General features: G+C 40.3%; 1 non-coding gene across 1 annotated transcript; it reads right to left on the bottom strand.

Moving 5' to 3' along the window:
- Positions 1-24,544: 24,544 nt before the first annotated feature.
- Positions 24,545-24,621, bottom strand: Trnaa-agc. Its single transcript has one exon. It is a non-coding gene; the product is annotated as a tRNA-Ala (tRNA).
- Positions 24,622-24,892: the final 271 nt, after the last annotated feature.

Below are 24,892 nucleotides of genomic sequence, written 5' to 3'. Positions count from 1 at the left end.
ATGTTTTGTATTATCAAGAAGTAGGGAAGAGTGTGTGACAGACAAGATACAGGATTTGGAGTGGACAGAATTAAAACAAAAGAGCTTCCTGTTGTGGCAGGATCTTCTCAGAGAATTTCAATCATCAACTTTCACCTGCAAATGCTAATATACAGGGTGATTCAAAAAGAATACCACAACTTTAGGAATTTAAAACTCTGCAACGACAAAAGGCAGAGCTAAGCACTATCTGTCGGCGAATTAAGGGAGCTATAATGTGTCATTTAGTTGTACATTTGTTCGCTCGAGACGCTGTTGACTAGGCGTCAGCGTCAGTTGATGCTAAGATGGCGACCGCTCAACAGAAAGCTTTTTATGTTATTGAGTACGGCAGAAGTGAATCGACGACAGTTGTTCAGCGTGCATTTCGAACGAAGTATGGCGTTAAACCTCCTGATTGGTGGTGTATTAAACGTTGGCATAAACAGTTTACAGAGAATGGGTGTTTGTGGAAAGGGAAAAGTTCTGGACGGCCGAGAACGAGTGATGAAAATGATATTGCTCGAGTGTCAGGAGGGGGCCATATTGAACATCTCTGAACTTGTTTTTGAGTGAAAAAAAACCTTTTTAAATACTCTTTGTAATGATGTATAACAGAAGGTTATATTATGTTTCTTTCATTAAATACACATTTTTAAAGTTGTGGTATTCTTTTTGAATCACCCTGTATTTGTTGATATTGAACTACATAAGGAGAAACAATCATCATAATAAAATAAAGGAAATCATAGCTCGCATGAAAAGATAGAGGTGATTGTTTTTCCACGCATTGTTCGAGTGGGATAATTGAGAGTTAGAGAAAGAAGGAGGTTCAGTGAACTCTCTGCCAGGAATTTAAGTGTGATTTGCAGAGTAGCCATGTGGATGTAGATGTGTACACTAATAAATGCAAAAATGTTCCAGTAAACATATCTGGCTTTATAACCCAACACAACATGCCCAAACTATATAAGAGCACAGTGATCACTGGGAGAATTACACATAAGCTTGCATCTAGGAAAAATGCTAGATGAAGAAAACAGAGACTCATTCATCCTAAGACTAAGCATTAGTATGAGGTATTAAAAAGGTTGCACTGTATAACAGAGTTCCTTGGGACACTGACATTGGCAATTTAAGGAACAACATATATATTCTTCAAAGAAAATAACAGGAATTTGTTGAAACTAATAAAATGTGTCACCATGTTTTATGTCGTGTTGAAAGTGCACTTGCAAAGTTCTCATGAAATCAATGTTCACTATCTTAGTAATGCAATGCAAAATCACTGGTTTGGATGTTTTCAAGACTGCATTTTAAATGAGCTAAAAAAAAGCAAGTACTCATTTATTTTAAACTGTTCCGCTGATGTGAGTGTCGCAGAACAATTCTCAGTGCTCATTCATTTTATTCAGATGGAAATTGGTGAAGAAATAACTATCAACAATCTTTTCTTTGGTTTTATTCCAGTTACAGACACTGCTAGTGATTTTGAAAAGATATGTTTGGGCAAGAACACAATAATTGTTCAAATATGAAAGAGAAAAAAGTATGAGTTCAAAACAGAATAAAATGCCTTAAGCATTGAGCATTTTTCTTCTGGGGCGCATTCTTTAATCCTTATTGTGAATAATGTATGGCTATTATATCCTGTTGCTGTCAACTTTGCTGGTGACCGGGGGTCAGCTCAAAGACGGATTCATCACTAAAGACAATTCTACTCCATTTGATAAGATTCCAGGTGGAAGACGTGTCTGCAGATGCCACAGACAGAGATGGGATGCCAATCTGACTGTTGCTCACCACCGTCCTGACAACTAGAACTAGAAGTGATGGTCTGCAACAATTTTTTTTTCTTTCTTTCTTTTTCACAGAAGTATCCCTGTGGTACCCTTACAGCACAGCGCAGTCGTATGTTGACAATATTCTAAACCCCTTTTGTTGCCCTTCATGCAACACATCCTGGGCCTACATTTCAGCAAGATAATGCCTGCCTGCACAAGGAAAGAGTTTTTTCTGCTTGTCTTCCTGCTTGCCAGACCCTAACTCAGCCAGCAAGGTCGCCGGATCTCTCCTCAGTTGTGAACGTTTGGAGCATTGTGGGCAGAGCCCTCCAACTATCCAGGGATTTTTATGATCTAACATGCCAACTGGACAGAATTTGGCATGATATCCCTCAGGAGGATGTCCCACAACTCTATCAGTCAATGCCAAGGCCAGACAACTGCTTGCATAAGGGCCAGACATGGACTGATGCACTATTGATTTGCTCAGTTTGTGAATCTCTTTTTCTTGAACAAATCATACAGTTTTTCTGAAATACTAATCATTAGTTTGTCCGTACATGTACATCACATCTACAAATTTCCATCCCATTCAGATAATTCTTTTGTGGTGTGTTGTTCTTTTTGTCTTAGAGTGTATTTCAAAAATTTTCAATTTTTTCTGTACAGATTTTTATCAATGGGGCATTTGGAAGATATGTGTGTCTAATCTGGCTTTAAACCTCTCAGTGATATCCATTGGCAAAGTCTTTGAACCTCTTAGATACCACATTGAACAAATGTATTATGACACTTATGAAGATAGCAAAGATTCTTTTGGAGGAAACAGTGCCACTGGTATTCTAAGGAAGCTAAAGGAATTCAGACTTCTTGTCTGTAGAGTGTTCAGGTGTGAAATTATGGTTAACTTGAACCAGGTCAACAAAGCTCTCCATAGAGTGTGTTGTGGATCTGGTTGAAAGCATTGACGTTTTGTTTAAGAACATGGGACCAAAACTAGGCTTTAATAATTTGTTAACAGATGCAAAAATAGTTTTCGACAAACTTTTTATTTCAGTCAGACTTTGAAAAATAAAATAAAAATTCATCCCAGTACAGAGACGAAGCAATTTACATATGAGTTTAACAATGAACCTACTGATAAGGGTGAAATAAAACGGTAAATGCTTTCCATCTTATTGCTGATATGGCTATCTGCTCACTAAAAGAGGGATTTGAGCTTATGGGCAGTAAGAGCTTCAGCTTTATACATGATATTCACCATCTGCAGACATGGGATGATGGGGAAACTAAGAGTCACATATATGGCTCTTGAAACTGTATTAAGTGATGAATGCGTCATGATGGAAAAGAAATAAATTATTAAGTTTTGCTCTTAGTTTCCAATATTTTTGACATTTTCCCAATATTCTTGTAATTTTATGAATCATCCTGACTTTACCTACAGCTATAGGTGAATGGATGTTTTCAAAACTAAAGTTGATAAAGACATGCCGTAGGTCAAAACTTTCTGCACACAGATTGTCATATTTTACCACTAACATTGGTACCTCAAATCAACAGAGTGAAATTCTGCTTTGAAAGATTTTGCCAAGGCTAGAAAAATTATGGTAAAATGTTTTTACCCAATGGGAAAATTGTCACTACTTATTCTAAAGAACTGTAGGTACTATACATGATTGTGTGAATAGATTATTTCTCTTTTGCTTCACACACAAATTTGTTTTCATTTTCAGTTGCATGCACAAAAATTCTGACCATATTTATCAATTTTGAACTCTTTTTCATGGAAAACTGCCCAAATTTAAATACTGGTGAGTTTTCTTCACAGATAACATACAGTGTCAAATGTTTAATATGTCAAAATAAAATTAGATTATTATTTGTATTTCTAATTTGTACATTACAGAATTAAAGAGCCTCATTATTAAACTAAAAAGCAACAAAACTTTATATCTTCATTATTTCCAATCAGTTTAATAAACAGCTCATTTTCAATGAAGTTAGACCAACAGAATAGGCTTAGGCCGTTCTACTTGCAGTAGAAGCTTCTAAAAGTTTCAAGAATTACCTGAAATGGAAACAAATTGTTTCTTAATTTAATATTCACTGGAATAAGATTCAGATATATATTTTGTTGCAAAGGGATGTCTATTCACTAATTATTTTAAAAGAAAGGCAACTTACTTCCACAATGACTGGAGTTATGCTTATTTTTCAAGGCCCTCCGAAGAGCCCAAAGAAATTCAACTAATAATGTCTGTGTGATGGAGAGTTGAGGGTGGGGGGAGGTACCAAATTCTATTGGAATCGGCCAACTCACACAAATACCTGGGCCTAAAACTTTGTAGTGATATGAACTGGAATGACCACATAGGCTCAGTCACGGGTAAAGCAGGTGATAGACTTTGGTTTGTTGATAGAATACTGGGGAATTGAAATCAGTCTACAAAGGAGACTGCTTACAAATCACTTGTGTGACCAGTTCTAGAGTATTGCTCAACTGTATGGGACATGTACCAAATAGGTCTAACATGGGATATTGAATATATACAGAGAAGGCCATCGCAAATGTTCACAGATTTGTTTGATCTGTGGGAGAATGTCAGTGAGATATTGAAAGAACTGAACTGGCAGACACTCGAAGACAGATGTAATCTGCCCTGAGAACATCTACTTCCTAAGTTTCAAAAACCGGCTATAGATGGTGACTCTAGGAATGTACTACAACCTCCTAGATATCACTCACATAGAGGTCATGAGGGTAAGATTAAAATAATTACAGCACCCACGGATGTATTCAAACAATCATTCTTCCTACACTCCACATGTGAATGGAATGGGAAGAAACCCTAATAACTGGTACAATGGGGCGTGCCCTCTTCCCTGCACTTCACAGTGGTTTGCTGATTATAAATGAAGTAGATAAGCTGCTTGTGTGGAAAAATGTTTTAGAACTGGCGCTGACAACACCTTTAATGGTTGCTGCATTTCCTGGATCCACAGTAGAGGAGCATCAGACAGACATCACACCATTTATGGATTTTTGCCTCAGTGTGTAGATTTGTGACAAATGCATATACACTTACCAGCCAAAACATTACAATCACAGCCGGTGTGAGATACAATGCCACCTGATGTCACTGCAAGCATATGCTATGGTAAGGAAAAGATGTAAACAGAGCAGAGACAAATATGGAAGCTTTATAGTAATAATGCACACTGTGCATGGGGAAATGCACAGACATAAGTGACTCTGACAATGGGATGAGTTATAATGTGTCACCTGGGAACATCCATCTTGGTGGTCAGCTGTTTGCATGCTAATTTATGGGAAGTGATGGAAGGATGGTGAAACCACGAATAGGCAACAAGGTCTGCATGATTCTCGAAAATATTCTCAGTCTGAATACAATGAATTTCCTTGAGACAGAGAAGTTGCTGTCCATGCTTCAGCATGGCTTTACAAAGATCGCTCCTGCGAAACACAACTCGCCCTTTTTTCACATGATATCTTGCGAACCATGGATGAAGGGTGTCAGACGGAAGCCATATTCCTTGACTTACGGAAACGTTTGACTCAGTACCCCACTGCAGACTCCTGACTAAGGTATGAGCATATGGGATTGGTTCCCAAATATGTGAGTGGCTCGAAGACTTCTTAAATAATAGAACCCAGTACATTGTCCTCGATGGTGAGTGTTCATCGGAGGTGAGGGTATCATCTGGAGTGCCCCAGGGAAGTGTGGTAGGTCCGCTGTTGTTTTCTAACTACATAAATGATCTCTTGGATAGGGTGGATAGCAATGTGTGGCGGATGATGCTGTGGTGTATGGGAAGGTGTCGTCGTTGAGTGACTGTAGGAGGATACAACATGACTTGGACAGGATTTGTGATTGGTGTAAAGAATGGCAGCTAACTCTGAATATAGATAAATGTAAATTAATGCAGATGAATAGGAAAAAGAATCCTGTCATGTTTGAATACTCCATTAGTAGTGTAGCACTTGACACAATCAAGTCGATTAAATATTTGGGCGTAACATTGCAGAGCGATATGAAGTGAGACAAGCATGTAACGGCAGTTGTGGGGAAGGCGGATAGTCATCTTCGGTTCATTGGTAGAATTTTGGGAAGATGTGGTTCATCTGTAAAGGCGACCGCTTATAAAACACTAATACGACCTATTCTTGAGTACTGCTCGAGCATTTGGGATCTCTATCAGGTCGGACTGAGGGAGGACATAGAAGCAATTCAGAGGTTCAGAGGCGAGCTGCTAGATTTGTTACTGATAGGTTTGATCATCATGCGAGTGTTACAGAAATGCTTCAGGAACTCGGGTGGGAGTCTCTGGAGGAAAGGAGGCATTCTTTTCGTGAATCGCTACTGAGGAAATTTAGAGAACCCGCATTTGAGGCTGACTGCAGTACAATTTTCCTGCCGCCAACTTATATTTCGCGGAAAGACCAGAAAGATAAGATAAAGAGAGATTAGGGCTCGTACAGAGGCATATAGGCAGTCATTTTTCCCTCGTTCTGTTTGGGAATGGAACAGGGAGAGAAGATGCTAGTTGTGGTACAAGGTACCCTCCGCCATTCACCGTATGGTGGATTGCGGAGTATGTATGTAGATGTAGATGTCTCAGTTGTCAACATCTCATCACAGAAAATCAAGGTAGGAGACCAAGGACAGAGTGGAAAGCTGGCGCCAATAGAAGTGTTTTGGAACATACCATTCAGTGCATTGTCAAATATGGGGCCCTGGAACCAATGAACCCTAATGTTTCTCATGTTGACCCAATGACATCATAAATCACTACAGCAGTAATCACGGAATTATCTACATTGCGGCATGGATGGGTGGAAATGTGACACCCGGTCACAGGTCGACTGAAGTTTCCAGGTACACTGTCATCCAGGCAAACGGCTGCTCAAAACATGAACTGTGCAATGGATGTAGGTCATTCATTGGTGACAGTGTTACACTATGCGGGACATTCACCTAGGCTTCTGTGGAACCTCTGGTAGTAATCAAAGGCACTGTGACAGCTGTCGATTACCTGAAAATTGTTACAGACCACCAGCATCCCTTATCTCGATATCTTCCCTGACAACAATGGGCATTTTCCAGTACAATAACTGCCCACGCCATGAGGCAAGAAATGTACTACAGTGGTTTGAGGAATACAATGGTGAACTCACTTTGATATTTTGACTACCAAATTTGCCCAATCTGAACCCGGTGGATCACATATGGGACACCGTGAGGTACCAACTCCACACCCATAATTTACAGGAACTGCATGTAGCCATCTGGTGCCACGTGCCTCTGGAAACCTTCTGAGGACTTATCGAATACATGCTGCACAGAGACGGTGCTGTATTACATTCCACAGATAGATCAACATAGAATTATGCAGTTTGTTTTGCTGTTTTGGATCAACATTATGTGTGTTCGCACTGGAGCTTCATTGGATTGTTTTGTTTGTTGTTGTAGTTGTGGTCTTCAGTCCTGAGACTGGTTTGATGCAGCACTTCATGCTACCCTATCCTGTGCAAGCTTCTTCATCTCCCAGTACTTACTGCAACCTACATCCTTATGAATCTGCTTAGTGTATTCATCTCTTGGTCTCCCTCTACGATTTTTACCCTCCACGCTGCCCTCCAATGCTAAATTTGTGATCTCTCGATGTCTCAGAACATCTCCTACCAACCGGTCCCTTCTTCTGGTCAAGTTGTGCCACAAACTCCTCTTCTCCCCAATTCTATTCAATACCTCCTCATTAGTTATGTGATCTACCCATCTAATCTTCAGCATTCTTCTGTAGCACCACATTTCAAAAGCTTCTATTCTCTTCTTGTCCAAATTATTTATCATCCATGTTTCACTTCCATACATGGCTACACTCCATACAAATACTTTCAGAAACGACTTCCTGACACTTAAATCTATACTCGATGTTAACAAATTTCTCTTCTTCAGAAACGATTTCCTTGCCATTGCCAATCTACATTTTATATCTTCTCTACTTCGACCATCATCAGTTATTTTGCTCCCCAAATAGCAAAACTCCTTTACTACTTTAAGTGTCTCATTTCCTAATCTAATCCCTCAGTATCACCAGACTTAATTCGACTACATTCCATTATCCTTGTTTTGCTTTTGTTGATGTTCATCTTATATCCTCCTTTCAAGACACTGTCCATTCTATTCAACTGCTCTTCCAAGTCCTCTGCTGTTTCTAACAGAATTATGTCATCGGCGAATCTCAAAGTTTTTATTTCTTCTCCATGAATTTTAATACCTACTCCGAATTTTTCTTTTGTTTCCTTTACTGCTTGCTCAATATACAGATTGAATAACATCGGGGAGAGGCTACAACCCTGTCTCATTCCCTTCCCAACCACTGCTTCCCTTTCATGCCCCTCGACTCTTATAACTGCCATCTGGTTTTGTTTAGGTGATACAAATCTGTACATATGAGAGGCAATGTCCCATCTGACTGACTGACTGACTCACTCACTCACTCACTCACTCACCATCGCCCAGTCCAAATCACTAAGGATAGGAACTCAAAATCTGGAGAGGGTGTTGATCTTATACTTTAAGTGTAGTCTAAGAATGGATTTTTCAAAATTCCACCCCTTAAGGTGCGAAACAGGAGATGGAATATTTTTCGAAATACACTATGTGAACAAAAGCATGTGGACACCACCAAAAACATACGTTTTTCATATTAGGTGCATAATGGAATGTAGTCGAATTAAGTCGGGTGATACTGAGGGATTAGATTAGGAAATGAGACACTTAAAGTAGTAAAGGAGTTTTGCTATTTGGGGAGCAAAATAACTGATGATGGTCGAAGTAGAGAAGATATGGAGTACTGCCAGGTACTCCATATCAGCGACCTCAGTAGTCATTAGACATTGTGAGAAAGCAGAATGGGGCGCTACGCGGAACTCACTGACTTCGAACGTGGTCCGGTGATAGGGTGTCATTTGTTTCTTAAATCTGTATGCAAGATTTCCACACCCTTCAACATCCCTACGTCCACTGTTTTTTATGTGATAGTGAAGTGGTAACGTGAAGGGGCACATACAGCACAAAAGCGTACAGGCTGACCTCATCTGTTGACTGACAGAGACCACTGACAGATGAGGAGGGTTGTAATGTGTAACAGGCAGATATCTATCCAGACCGTCACACAGGAAATCCAAACTGCATCAGGATCCACTGCAAATATTACGACAGTTAGGCAGGAGGGGAGAAAACTTGGATTTCATGGTCGAGCAACTGCTCATAAGCCACACATCACGCCAGTAAATGCCAAACGACACCTTGCTTACTGTAAGTAGTGTAAACATCGGATGATTCAACAGTGGAAAAACATTGTGTGGAGTGACGAATCACGGTATACAATGTGGCGATCCGATGGCAGGGTGTGGGTATGGCGAATGCCCGGTGAATGTCATCTGCCAGCGTGTGTAGTGCCAACAGTCAAATTCGGAGGCGGTGGTGTTATGGTGTGGTCGTATTTTTCATGAAAGGGGCTTACACCCCTTGTTGTTTTGCATGGCACTATCATAGCACAAGCCTACATCGATGTTTTAAGCACCTTCTTGCTTCCCACAGTTTAAGAGCAATTTGGGGACAGCGATTGCGTCTTTCAACACAATCAAGCACCTGTTCATAATGCACAGCCTTTGGCGGAGTGGTTGCACGACAATAACATCCCTATAATGCAGCCTGCACAGAGTCCTGACCTGAATCCTATAGAACACCTTTGGGATGTTTTGGAATGCCGACTGTGTGCCAGGCCTCACCGACCGATATTTATACCTCTCCTCAGTGCAGCCATTCCCCAAGAAATCTTCCAGCACCTGATTAAATGTAAGCCTGAGAGAGTGGAAGCTGTCATCGAGTCTAAGGGTGGGTCACATCATATTGAATTTCAACATTATCGATGGAGGGTATAACGATATGTTTACGTAATGTGTATACATAAGCATACAGTTATAAATGTCCCCGTTCGTAGTCGCTAATTATAACAATATGTTTACTTTTGTGCTGTAACATATAGCTATAATCAGCGGTGGAAACATATTTGCGAACGCCGACCGTGTGCGGCTGTTTCTTGTTTGATCGTCTGATCAGTCGGAAGTTGCATTGCAGAGGAGAGTAAATGCCTATTCAAAATATAATTATTTTTGGATAGCTCAACATGAATTTCCTAAGGGACCGTAGTTTATCATGCATTTACCAGTAGAATATGGCGCGGAGAAAATATTTCGCCGCATACAACTTCCGTCCGATTTCGACGAAAGAATTCGTGACTGTGAACTCTCTATTTGGCAGAAACATAAAGAAAATTAAATAACTTCATGAAGGAGTGAGACATAGATTCTATATTAAATAAATAGTCCATACACCAGCTCAATTCAACTCTGAATTTATGGCAATTAATAGACGAACTTACACTGCAATGAAGGATTTAACATGGATGCCGTTTTGACTGGCACTTCTCGTAATGAAAACAATTCCTTTGACGTTTTCACATACACGACGCACAATAAATCTACTGCTAGGCACTTTTAGTATTACACATTTACTTTACACAAAAACAATATTATTTTTAACGATAATAATACGGCGGCAAGACATGCGCGTCCGACACAAGTTACAAGAGAAGAATGAGTAACTGTTCATCGAGAATATCTCGTACATATATATATATATATATATATATATATAAAATAAAATAAAAATAAAAAAATGTGTAAAAGTGTTCTCCTTCTGTCCGTTTTTCACGCCACGGTTTTCAAAGTCAATAACTCACTGCATCTCTGACGGCGCTTCGACAATAAATAAGTTACGTCACAGGTCGTTCACCTTTTACATTCTCGCAACATTATTTGCTTACTGTAGCTGTTGCCGAGCGACTGCTCGATTAGTGAATGATTTAAAATGATAAGGCAATCACATAACGTTAAAAGGGTGCCACTAACTTGTAAATCATTTTCAGCCAGGTGTCCAGATGCTTTTGATCACATAGTGTATGTTGCTATCAAGGCAATTTTGAACCCAGATCTATGAAAATAGTATCTAATATCTCAGTCAGAAGTACAGAAATACATGTTTCAGCATTTTTGGAAATTTAGCCCCTATTAGGGGCGGGTGTTGTAATAGCAGATGAAACATTTAATGAAATATTTCATTACTAACACATTTTCAAAGCTAATTAAATGAAAATTTGCATTTGACTTCTAAGTTAGAAATAAAATTCAGCCCCTGTGGAGGTGAAAAAGGGGATGAAATTCTATGTTGAAATATTTCATTGTGCAAGCATTTCTGAAGCAAAATCTATGAAAATTTGTATTTGGCATCTTTGCTAGAAATAAAAAATTCAACTCCTTATTGAGTGAAACAAGGTATGAAATGTTTCATGAAAAAAAAATTTATTGTGAAAGCATTTTAAAGCTAAAGCTATGAAAATCGGTATTTGACTTCTCAGTTAGAAATACATGTTTCTCTGCTTTTGGAAGTTCAGTCCCTGATGGGGGTGAAATAGGGACAGACTGATTCACTGACTCCTCATTGCCCAGCCAAAACCACTAATGATAGAAACTTGGATAGGACATGTACCTTATACTGAAGGAATCGTTCAAGAATGGATTGTCTGAAATATCCCTATAATGGATAAAGGGGGTGAAATAAAGGTTGAAAGGCATTTTGAAAATATGTCACTATTAAGGCAATTTTTAATATCAAACTATGAAAATTGGTATATAGTTCCTCAATCAGAAATAAAAAAAATACACAATTCAGCATTTATTGAAATTCAATCATTAAGGGGGTAAAATAGTGGGTGAAAATTTCTTTGGAAGTAATTCATTATTAAAGAAGTAGTAAAGTATTTTTAAAGCTACATCTATTAAAACTGGTATTTGACTTGTTGGTTAGAAATAAAAAAATGCTTGTTTCAGTGTTTTGTAAATTCTGGCCCCTAAGAGAATGAAATAAGGCATGAAACGTTTTATGAAATTATTTCAGTACGAAAACATTTGCATAGCTAAATCTATGAAAAATTGTATTTGTCTTAGCATTAGAAATTAAAAAATTCATGTCTTACTGTTATCAGAAATTCAACCACTTAGGGGATGAAAATTTTCGAGAATATATTGTTATATTAAAAAAATTAAAGCTAAAACTCTGAAAATTGGTATTTCACTTCTCTGTTAGCTATAAAGAAATACGTGCTTGGGATGAAAGTTCCTTTGTAAATATCACCACAAGAATGCAAAAGGTATGATTAACAAAAGCTTTGGATTGCAGCTACCAGAATTGCTCCTTCGGAAGTACATTTGGAAAATTCCATTCTTCTATGGCCCTAATTAGCATGAAAAGTTTAGAAGGTATTACAATTTGTGACTTACATAAAAATTTGATTAAAGAAAAATGAAAAATAAAAATATCTGTGCAGTCCATACAGACTATGCAAGTGAAACGGTGGACGCTTAGCTAATATTTCAATAAACAGCAAATAAAATGCAGTTTTAGTAAGAACTTAATGAAATTTTCATCCATATAAGTAAGTAATTACTAGTCAGTTCACTGTCATTCAAATTTGAAAACAAAAGCCTTTGCTGAATCTGGTTCAGAAATGATAAGAGCTTCGATCCAACAAGTGTAAAATTGGAGGACAGGCTGATAAAAAAAAGTTGATAGTGTTAAGTTCTTGGGATTAAAACTTGATAATATATTCATTTGGATGGAGCACGCAACAGAACATGGTATCACATTCTGAAGTAACTCACTGAGCTAAACTAAGATTTTTGACATTTGTAAGTGTCTAATATGAATTAGTTGCAGAGCAGTTCCGAGAGTGTGTTGCACAGGCTTGTTCAAAGACCAGATACGGTAACTAATGCTTTGCAGTGTATTTACTCCTTAATGAAATTTGTTAAATAAATCATCTGTTTTTCAAACCAACTGTTCAATATACAGAGTAAACATTAGGAATAAGAATGATCTTCAGAGAGACTTATTAAAGTCATTCACTTTGGTCCACAAAGAGTGTACATTATTCAGGAACATACATTTTCATTAGCATTCCAGTAAGGATAAAAAATTCAGCTCCAAAATAAAGTACTGTTTAAGAGAAGCCTAAAGGATTTATTATTGATAAATTACTTCTACTCTTTTAATGAATTTTTTATCAGAAGTAACTGATGTGAAACTTCCTGACAGGTTAAAACTGGGTGTCAAAGTGGAACTTGAACCTGCTACCTATGCCTTGGAGGGAAGGTCAGGAGTCACGCTCACATAGCTCAGTCGGTAGAGCACTGGCTCAATGAAGTCTAAGGTCCCAGGTTCCGGTCCCGGCCTGGCACGAAGTTTCAGATCAGCACTTATTCTGCTGCAGAGAGAAAATTAATTCTTGAAATAGAGTGTGTTGTTTGCTCTCTACTCAGATATAATTTTCTATGACTGTCAAACCCATATTGCAACATTCAATCCAGAATATTGATGTATTCATTTATTCATTAGCATTCAAAGTGTAGCTATTTTATCCATACTGATTGTTCCACGAAGTTTATTCATAGTCTTTGGGGATACTGTTTTGAAGCATAAGCTTGAAGGTAAATAAAATAAACAAATTATTACTTTTCACACTAATTTATTAAAAAAAGCTATGGACATGTGTGAGCTACTTATTAATGTAATGTAAAATACTAATCTGCATAAAGGTTTTCAGAAATGGCTCCAACTAGTTGCTTCTGCGATCAAAGAATTTTTGTCTTCCCACTAGCTGAGTACCTGGCACCACCCAGTTCTTATTTATTTCAGTCTTCCGTTAGTTAATCTCCTCCTTCCCCTTTTCTCTATCCATCTCCTCTTCCCCCCTCTCTTTGTCTACATGTTCCTCTCTGCTCTTCCATCTCCTCCCTCCCTTCCTCCAGAGGGTTCACCACTCTTTGGCGAGCTCATGCTTGGCTACTACAGAGCCCCAGTCTTTCAAGCACATCTTCCCTTTACATGATGCTTATCTATACTCTTGCTATTCTTTTTCCCTCCCTTGGGGAACAAGTCTTGGGTAGAATGAAATTTTCACTCTACAGTGGAGTGTGCACTGATATGAAACTTCCCGGCAGATTAAAACTGTGTGCTGGACCGAGACTCAAACTCGGGACCTTTGCCTTTCGCAGGCACGTGCTCTACCGACTGAGCTACCCAAGCATGACTCACGCCCCGTCCTCACAGCTTTACTTCTGCCAGTACCTCGTCTCCTACCTTCCAAACTTTACAGAAGCTCTCCTGCGAACCTTGCAGAACTAGCACTCCTGAAAGAAAGGATATTGCGGAGACATGGCTTAGCCACAGCTTGGGGGATGTTTCTAGAATGAAATTTTCACTCTACAGTGGAGTGTGCGCTGATATGAAACTTCCTGGCAGATTAAAACTGTGTGCCAGACCGAGACTCGAACTCGGGACCTTTGCCTTTCGTGGGCAATTGCTCTACCGAGAGTATATCAGCACACACTCCACTGTAGAGTGAAAATTTCATTCTAGAAACATCCCCCAGGCTGTGGCTAAGCCAAGTCTCCGCAATATCCTTTCTTTCAGGAGTGCTAGTTCTGCAAGGTTCACAGGAGAGCTTCTGTGAAGTTTGGAAGGTAGGAGACGAGGTACTGGCAGAAGTAAAGCTGTGAGGACGGGGCGTGAGTCGTGCTTGGGTAGCTCAGTCGGTAGAGCACTTGCCCGCGAAAGGCAAAGGTCCCGAGTTCGAGTCTCAGTCCGGCACACAGTTTTAATCTGCCAGGAAGTTTCAAGTCTTGGGTATTTTTGGGAATGCGTTCTGAGGTTCCAGTAGCCCAGCATCGGAACAGTCCTTCGTCTGTTTTATTCCTTCCTTCTTTGTTCTCCATTTCTTCCCCTTATTCTGCTTCAGCATTTGAGGTCTCTCTGCTTCTTCTTCCTCCCGGTGCATTCCTGAAGACTGGCCCATGTACTTTGGCATGTAACAGGTGACTGGCTCGACAGGTAGGATTCGCACATACTCCTGGTACAGGCCAGGCCCAGGGAGGGATGATTGCCTGAGCTGTTACCTTCCAAATTGTCAATTGGTCCATCTATATGGAGTTCAAGAGGTGTTATCTGAAGTGTGACCAATCACCTAAGGTGGGTGAGCTCCATCTGAGGCAGCTCTCAGTTGGAAGTAGTGTGCCATCACAGCCCTGGCAGTCATGGGGAATTTTTTCTCAATGAGCCAGTCATCTTCATCTCAGTCTACATCTACTAAACATAAATGGAATAATGCTACAAATCCAATGACGCACCAGCAGCAGCTCAGTTCCTTGTGGTGTCATGTACCACAGAAGGTCAGTCTTTTGCTACAGTTAATCTGTTTATTATTTAGAAAGCTGTTGATGCAATTACAGGTCCTGTGAAATCTTGCTATCCCTTACATAATAGGACTGTGCTTCTGGAGCCCAACTCTGATTTTCAAGCCCAACAACTGCTTACAGCTTCGCTCCTCCATGGCTATCCTGTTCACGTTGAGGCCCATAGTATGCTGAATACTTTGCGTGGGTTATTTACCTCAGCTGCTTAGTGGTCTGACTGAGGGGAAATCCAAAATTATCTCTCTGATCAGGGCATAACTGCAGTCCACTGGGTAATGAAGAAGGTAGAAACAAACTTAGTGCCTACGTGCACATTTTTCCTCACATTTGAGCAGGTAGTTCTTCCATCAAAGATGAATGCAGGCTATGAAATCATCATGGTCTCACCATACATTCCAAAACCAATGTGTTTGCTATCAGTGTCAACATTATAACTACACTCATGTGTCCTGTCAAAACATGGTCAAATGTGTTACTTGCAGTAGATATGCTCATGAGAGAAATTGGCTGCCTCCTCCTCCCCATTGTATCAGTTATAATGGTGACCATGCTGCCTCATCCCAGAAATGTCCCTGGTATCTTGATGAGGGGGCCATCAAGGAGATCTGTATGAAGGAAAAAGTACCTTGCCCATCAGTCATGATTTGTTGGCTAACCAAAAGCCCTGCATTTTACCATCTGGCACTTATAGTGCCATTCTTGCTTCGCCTTGCTCTATGAAGGACGTGGCTACGCAGACTTACGATCTCCAATTCAGTGCTGCAGTTGCAAAATCGCCCAAGATCATGGTAGCATTGCCATCTCCTTCTATAGCTGCACAACAAGCCTCCAGATCCTCCTCCCCAATGGCAAAATCACCTGCTACACAAGTGGCAGGCCACAAAGGACAAAAGGAACAGTCCCATGAAGGCTTTTTACATTCGTCCAGCCAACAACTGTCTGTGTCTTCATCTGGCAACCTAAAAGCTCTAAGAAATCAAACAAAGTCAAATAGTCTTCTCTTTCCCTGACCTGGAGATCCTCTTCAACAGTGTTGCCACATGATACCCTCATCTGGGAGACCTACATTTTGCCAGTCCACACCACCTACCATTTTTCTGCACTGGAATCCACAGGTCAACTCAGGGAGAATGCTGACACCTCTGTAGATTTCACGAAACAGGATCCTACAGTCTCTGCGCCTTGTAGCAGTAGTCTTCAAAGGCTGGCACTCAGCAGCTGCCAAGTTGACCGTCCTTTATTTGTTCCCTCTTCCCCATTCCCTGTTCTGAATCCATCCTGAATGGAATGTTCATTGCATTAGATCTAACAAGGAGGAATTGAGGTTGCTCTTGGAATCACAGCTTCCGGTTGTTTTCTGCCTCCAAAAAGTGAAATTGCATCCTCGTGACTGCTATTGATATCTCGCATTTCCTTCTTGTCTCCTTTCACCTTCCCCCTGAAGACGTGATTCCATCTCATGGGGGAGTCATGCTGCTCATTTGGGATGATGTCCATACTGAAACCACCTCATTGAACACTCAGCTGCAAGCTATTGCAGTCTGCATTTTCTTTCCATGCTTCATCTTTTCTCTTGGTAATGTTTACATCCTTTCACCATTTGTTGCCACCAGTTCAGACTTACTCCAGCCTATTGGTCAGCTCTCTCACCCTTTTTGCTGCTCGGTGACTTTAACAGCTGCCGTACCATTTGGGGTTCTTAAAGGACTTGTCTGAGATGATCCTCTTAGTTGACCTTCTCAACCAGCTCGATACTGGAGCAACCACATTCCTTTCAGACTCCATGCACACCTATCTCTGTTTGCAACCCTCGTGTTGCACTGACCTGCTTTCTCGTTGCCCTGAGTGGTCCATTCTTTGTGACACATACTCGAGCAACCATTTCACGTGTGCTATCATTTTGCTGACTCATACCCCACCTGTGCGAAAATTCAATTGGCAGCTTCCTAAGAGTGACTGGAGGCTTCACTCCTCCGTGGCAACCATCGATAAACATTTCCACAGCTGTGATGGCCAGGTAGAGTACCAAATGAAAGTTATCTTCACTTCTGCAGAATGTTCCATACTTCACACCAGTTCTTTACTGCACTGTTTACTGGTCTCCTTGTGGACTGAGGTGTGACATGATGTGATTAGCACATTGAGACAAGCTCTCCACATTTATAGCTCTCATCCTACGATGGTGAACTGTATTCATTATAAACACTTGCATGTGCAGTGTCGTCACATTCTTTGGGATAGCGAAAAAGCAAGCAGAATTTCCCTTACTAGTTTTTTTGAGTTTCACTCCCACTTCCATCACATGGGGTAAGCTCTGCTGGCTCTCTGGGAGCAAGGTTCACTCCTCGATTTCTGGTTTGACAGTAGCAGATGATGTCATTGTGGATCCTGTTCCCATCTCCAATGCCTTGGGCCGCTATTGCATGGGGATTTCGAGCTCCTCCCACTATCACCCCACCTTCCTCCCTTGGAAGTGAGTGGAGGAGGCACAGTTGATATCGTTTTCCTCTCAGAACTGTGAAGGCTACAATGCCACCTTTACTATGAGGGGGCTTGACCATGCTCTCTCCTCATCCCAGTCTTCCATCCCAGGGACAGAGGATGTTACATTCAGATATTGCAGCACCTCTCTCTTGTGGGCACGCACTTTCTCCTTTCATATGTACAATCGCATTTGGACAGATGGCACATTTCTCAGACACTGTTCCTACCTCTGCAGGGTAAAAACATTCTGAAGATAGCTTGTACATAAGCCGAAACTGGTTGATAAAGAAATATTACTGTGATCTTGACTGTTCATTTTAACTTAAACTGGCATGAAGCTACTGTCATACCCATACCTTAGCCCAGTAAAGACAAACACCTTCCTTCTAGCTGCCATCCATTTCCATCACCAGATGTGTTTGCAAGGCGATGGAATGTATGATTCATGGCTGGCTGGTACAGTGGCTTGAGTCTCACAACCTACTAACCACTTTACAATGTGGATTTTGTGCATGCTTTTCTGCAGTTGGCCATCTCATCACTTTTTCAGCCCATGTCATGAACAGTTTTCTGCAGAAATATCAGGCTGTGGCTGTGTTTTTTGATTTGGAAAAAGCCGGCAACACCTGCTAGAGGACTGATATCGTCCATACTCTATACACTTGGGGCTTCGGCTGCCTGCCCCATTTCTGTCACGAATTTCTAAAAGACTGGATTTTCAAGGCACATGCAGGTTTGATCTTGTTGGACACCTTTATTCAGGAGAACCAGGTGCCTCAAGGCTCAGTTCTGAGCATTGTCCTCTTTGCTACTATAACCTGTCTCCCACCAGGCGTCTCCAGCTTCCCTTTTGTCAATGACTTTGTGAGGTGATGAATGAGATCTACTAGATGAAGATGGTCTGGTAAATAGATAAGGTAGTAATTACTCTGATAACTGAAGTTAAAATATATGAGTGTGCAACAAGGTCTTTAGCTGATTAGAGAAGCCAGTTTTATGCTATAGCTAACACTATATATAATGAGTTACTGAAATCAGGAAATGATGTACCAGAATTACCGGTTATTGGATTCAAAATAAAAGGAGCTATTGGTGAATACAGGAAAATGGTAAACTGTCAAGTAATGTTGGAGGCTGGACACATGGCCATATTTTAAGACACCTTATCCAATACAACATGTAAGAAAAGAAGTAGTAGAGAGGGAATTGCAGAAGTCTGGATATCATCAAATACTGATCAACCGGGAATCAATCAAGGTCATTTACAGCATTTTTGTGTGAGGGAAGATGTTATCAATATAAAGTGCTGCCTTTTGGACTGAACATACCGAAAATTGTTTTTTTTATTAGAACCCTACACTGAATGCTAGAAGAAGATTTGTTGGAGAAAATTATGATCTAAGTAGACAACATGTTAGGAGCCAGTGAAATGTGGGAGAAACACTTAAGGACTCTGGGGAAGACATTAGAAAGGTGTGAATGTGCAGGTGCCAGGCTTAATTTTCAGAAGTCAGAAAACAGGAAATACCTTTCCTGGGGCATCTTATCAGACCAGAAGGAATAAGACCCAACATAGAGAAACTGACAGCAATAATACATATTCCAATACCAAGCAAAGGAAGCAGCTGAAAAGTTTCATCGGTCTCTGTAAATTGTACCATTGATTCGTAGATGAGCAAACATTAAATAGCAAAGCACTGCATAGATTGCTGAAGAAAAGCAATGCTAGCTCATCCAGATATGTCAAAGACATTTTACTTAGGGTGTGACATGTCAGTTTATGGACTAGGGGTCCATTTATATCAGTATATGGGAATAGAATTACTTGTGGAAAAGTCAAGATCGCTGACCAGAGAAAACAACTTACAGTCTTGTCTCTGATGGTTGACGGTAGCAATTCAGTCCACTCTGTGGCTTCAGTGTGTTATGTTGTGTATTCTTGTATGTATTGAGTTTCTATAAAATAAAGCGTGTTCTATAATTTGTACCACTGTGTCAGCTGTCACTCACTATTATTACATACTGGGGCTCCACATAATCAATAATGGAGAAGGAAGCATGAGCAGTAGTGTATGATATTGCCAAATTTAGATATTATTTGGCTGGACAAAAATCTATGTAGTAACAGATCGCAAGGCTTGGCCTTCATGTTAACATTCAGACTGCACCATAACAGATTAATAAGGTGGGTGCTTGCTTTGCAAGAATTTTATTTCAATATTCAATATGTGCCAATAACTTAGCAGACAATGCCAGATATTCTACCTCTATTGCCAAAAGGACTAGAAAAACATCCTGCACTTCCACTGTCAACAAAAAGCATTATTTGTCTGATAAAAGGGGCTGTACATGAAGGGACAGTATGCAGAATAATAAAGAACACCAGAAGAGAGCATGTTATACCACAGGAATAATGTATATGATGGGAATGGAGGGTGTGCATTCCAGAACAAACTACAAAGACCGTCATATGGTACACTCATCTCAGTTGCAGACATTTTGATCTGATGAAATGTATGTAATATTCCTCAAAAAGAAAGTCACCTTCCATACAGGAACTCCCACCTGAGTTTCTGAAGCATCTCTGTAACACTTGCGTGTTGTCCAAACCTACAGGTAACAAGTCTAGCAGCGCACCTCTGAATTGCTTCAATGTCTTCCTTTAATCTGTCCTGATGGGGATCCTAAACACTATTAGTACTCAACAACGGGTCATACCAGTGTCCTATATGTGGTGTGTCCACACTTCCCTAAAATTCTCCCAATAAACCAAAATAAAACATTCACCTTGTCTACTACTGTTCTTCCATGCTTCATATCACTTTTCAACATCACACTTACGTATTAAATTGACGTAACTGTGGCAAGCAGCACATTACTAATGCCATATTTGAACATTACAGGACTGTTTTCCCTGTTCATCCGTGTTAACTTACACTTTTCTACATTTAGTGCAAGCTGCAATATGTCATACCAAATAGAAATGTTATATAACTCATTTTGTATCTTGCTACAGTCACTCAATGATGACACCTATCTGTGCACCAAAGCATCATCAGCAAACAGCCACATACTGCTGCTCACCCTGTTTGTCAGATCATTTGTGCATAAAAAGGATAAGAGCAGTCCTATCACACTTCCTGGGAAGTCCCTTGATGGTACCCTTGTCCCTGAGGAACACCCACCAAAGTGGACAACATACTAGGTTCCATTACTTAAGATGTCTTCAAGCCACTCGCACACCTGAGAATCTATGCTCATACCTTCGTTAACAGTCTGCTGTGACGCACCATGTCAAATGCTCTCCAGACTGTCAACTGGAAGGGAGAGTTGCATCTTGGTTTCCATTTATTTTCAGTTTAGTGATGAGATCAAGACTAAAGGATATTAGTCACATGTTGTTGTTGTTGTTGTTGTTGTGGTCTTCAGTCCTGCGACTGGTTTGATGCAGCTGTCCGTGCTACTCTATCCTGTGCAAGCTTCTTCATCTCCCAGTACTTACTGCAGCCTACATCCTTCTGAATCTGCTTAGTGCATTCATCTCTTGGTCTCCCTCTATGATTTTTACCCTCCACGATGCCCTCCAATACTAAATTGGTGATCTCTCGATGTCTCAGAACATGTCCTACCAACCGATCCCTTCTTCTAGTCAAGTTGTGCCACAAGCTCCTCTTCTCCCCAATTCTATTCAATATCTCCTTATTAGTTATGTGATCTACCCATCTAATCTTCAGCACTCTTCTGTAGCACCACATTTCGAAAGCTTCTATTCTCTTCTTGTCTAAACTATTTATCGTCCACGTTTCACTTCCATACATGGCTACACAACATACAAATACTTTCAGAAACGACATCCTGACATTTAAATCTATACTCAATGTTAACAAATTTTTCTTTCTCAGAAATGCTTTCCTTGCCATTGCCAGCCTACATTTTATGTCCTCTCTACTTCGACCATCATCAGTTATTTTGCTCCCCAAATAGCAAAACACCTTTACTACTTTAAGTGTCTCATTTCTTAATCTAATCCCCTCAGCATCACCCAACTTAATTTGACTACATTCCATTATCCTCATTTTGCTTTAGTTGATGTTCATCTTACACCCTCCTTTCAAGACACTGCCCATTCCGTTCAACTGCTCTTCCAAGTCCTTTGCTGTCTCTCACAGAATTACAATGTCATCGGCGAACCTCAAAGTTTTTATTTCTTCTCCATGGATTTTAATACCTACTCCTAACTTTTCTTTTGTTTCCTTTATTGCTTGCTCAATATACAGATTGAATAACATGGGGGATGGGCTACAACCCTGTCTTACTCCCTTCCCAACCACTACTACCCTTTCATACCCCTCGACTCTTATAACTGCCATCTGCTTTATGTACAAATTGTAAATAGCCTTTCGCTCCCTGTATTTTACCCCTGCCACCTTCAGAATTTGAAAGAGAGTATTCCAATCAACATTGTCAAAAGCTTTCTCTAAGTCTACAAATGCTAGAAATGTAGGTTTGCCTTTCCTTAATCTTTCTTCTAAGATAAGTCGTAAGGTCAGTATTGCCTCACGTGTTCCAACATTTCTTTGGAATCCAAACTGATCTTCCCTGAGGTCAACTTCTATCAGTTTTTCCATTCATCTGTAAAGAATTCGCGTTAGTATTTTGCACCTGTGACTTATTAAACTGATAGTTCGGTAATTTTCACATCTGCCAACATCTGCTTTCTTTGGGATTGGAATTATTATATTCTTCTTGAAGTCTGACGGTATTTCGCCTGTTTCATACATCTTGCTCACCAGATGGTAGAGTTTTGTCAGGACTAGCTCTCCCAGGGCCGTCAGTAGTTCCAATGGAATGTTGTCTACTCCGGGGGCCTTGTTTCGACTCAGGTCTTTCAGTGCTCTGTCAAACTCTTCATGCAGTATCGTATCTCCCATTTCATCTTCATCTACATCCTCTTCCATTTCCATACTATTGTCCTCAAGTACATCGCCCTTGTATAGACCCTCTATATACTCCTTCCACCTTTCTGCTTTCCCTCCTTTGCTTGGAACTGGGTTTCCATCAAAGCTCTTGATATTCATGCAAGTGGTTCTCCTTTCTCCAAAGGTCTCTTTAATTTTTCTGTAGGCAGTATCTATCTTACCCCTAGTGAGATAAGCCTCTACATCCTTACATTTGTCCTCTAGCCATCCCTACTTAGCCATTTTGAACTTCCTGTCGATATCATTTTTGAGACGTTTGTATTCCTTTTTGCCTGCTTCATTTACTGCATTTTTATATTTTCTCCTGTCATCAATTAAATTCAATAATTCTTCTGTTACCCAAGGATTTCTACTTGCCCTCGTCTTTTTACCTACTTGATCCTCTGCTGCCTTCACTACTTCATCCCACAAAGCTACCCATTCTTCTTCTACTGTATTGCTTTCACCAGTTCCTGTCAATTGTTCCCTTATGCTGTCCCTGAAACTCTGTACAACCTCTGCTTCTTTCAGTTTATCCAGGTCCCATCTCCTTAAATTCCCACCTTTTTGCAGTTTCTTCAGTTTTAATCTACAGTTCATAACCAATAGATTGTGGTCAGAGTCCACATTTGCCCCTGGAAATGTCTTACAATTTAAAACCTGGTTCCTAGATCTCTGTCTTATCATTATATAATCTATCTGATACCTTTTAGTATCTCCAGGGTTCTTCCATGTATACAACCTTCTTTCATGATTCTTAAACCAGGTGTTAGCTATGATTAAGTTATGCTCTGCACAAAATTCTACCAGGCGGCTTCCTCTTTCATTCATTCATTCGTATACTATGTTTCCTTCTCTCCGTTTTCCTACTCTTGAATTGCAGTCACCCAGACTATTAAATTTTCGTCTCCCTTCACTACCTGAATAATTTCTTTTACCTCATCATACATTTCATCAATTTCTTCATCATCTGCAGAGCTAGTTGGCATATAAACTTGTACTACTAAAATAGGCGTGGGCTTCGTGTCTATCTCGGCCACAATAATGCGTTCACTATGCTGTTTGTAGTAGCTTACCCATACTCCTATTTTTTTATTCATTATTAAACCTACTCCTGCATTACCTCTATTTGATTTTGTATTTATAACCCTGTATTCACCTGACCAAAAGTCTTGTTCCTCCTGCCACTGAACTTCACTAATTCCCACTATATCTAACTTTAACCTATCCATTTCCCTTTTTAAATTTTCTAACCTACCTGCCCGATTAAGGGATCTGACATTCCATGCTCTGATCTGTAGAATGCCAGTTTTCTTTCTCCTGATAACAACGTCCTTTCGAGTAGTCCTCGCCCGGAGATCCGAATGGGAGACTATTTTACCTTCGGAATATTTTACCCAAGAGGACACCATCACCATTTAATCATACAGTAAAGCTGCATGCCCTCTGGAAAAAATTATGGCTGTAGTTTCCCCTTGCTTTCAGCCCTTCTCAGTACCAGAACAGCAAGGCCATTTTGGTTAGTGTTACAAGGCCAGATCAGTCAATCATCCAGACTGTTGCCCCTGCAACTACTGAAAAGGCTGCTGCCCCTCTTCAGGAACCACATGTTTGTCTGGCTTCTCAACAGATACCCCTCTGTTGTGGTTGCACATACGGTACGGCTATCTGTATCGTTGAGGCACGCAAGTCTCCCCACCAATGGCAAGGTCCATGGTTCGTGGGGGGAGGATTAGTCACATAGGATGAACAAAATCTCTTGTGTATCCCATTCGAGCAAATGACCATGGATGACAACTAGAAGAAGCCATTGTGGAACTCAAGTACAGGCACCTAACAGTCCACTAACCTTTGAAGGGAGGATAATGATTGAAGCAGAAGAAATGGATCAAAATTTGTGCTGCGGCCGGGACTCGAACCCGGGCCTTCTTGCTTGCTTGCTAGGCAGAAATGCTAACCATTACACCACCACAGCATGATGGTTAACATTTCTGCACATTTCTTCCGCTTCAATCATTATCACAGGGAAAAATATAATTATAAAATCTACGAATGGAGGGTTGGAGAAACATCAAATACTGATGTCACTGTAGCAAATAGGGCAGCAGAGCACTGTACAAAAGGCTGGAAGGTTAAGGGTGAAATGACATTGAGTGATCACAATATCGTACACTGTACCATCACTGCAAGGAAAATCCAAGGTGCCAAAGAAAACATGAGCATAAGGGCCAAATACAACATCTAGG

The sequence above is a fragment of the Schistocerca americana genome, chromosome 9, assembly GCF_021461395.2.
Source record: "Schistocerca americana isolate TAMUIC-IGC-003095 chromosome 9, iqSchAmer2.1, whole genome shotgun sequence".
In the NCBI taxonomy this organism is placed as follows: domain Eukaryota; kingdom Metazoa; phylum Arthropoda; class Insecta; order Orthoptera; family Acrididae; genus Schistocerca; species Schistocerca americana.
The sequence above is the reverse complement of the archived record's forward strand: the minus strand, read 5'-3'. Positions and strand labels throughout refer to the sequence as shown.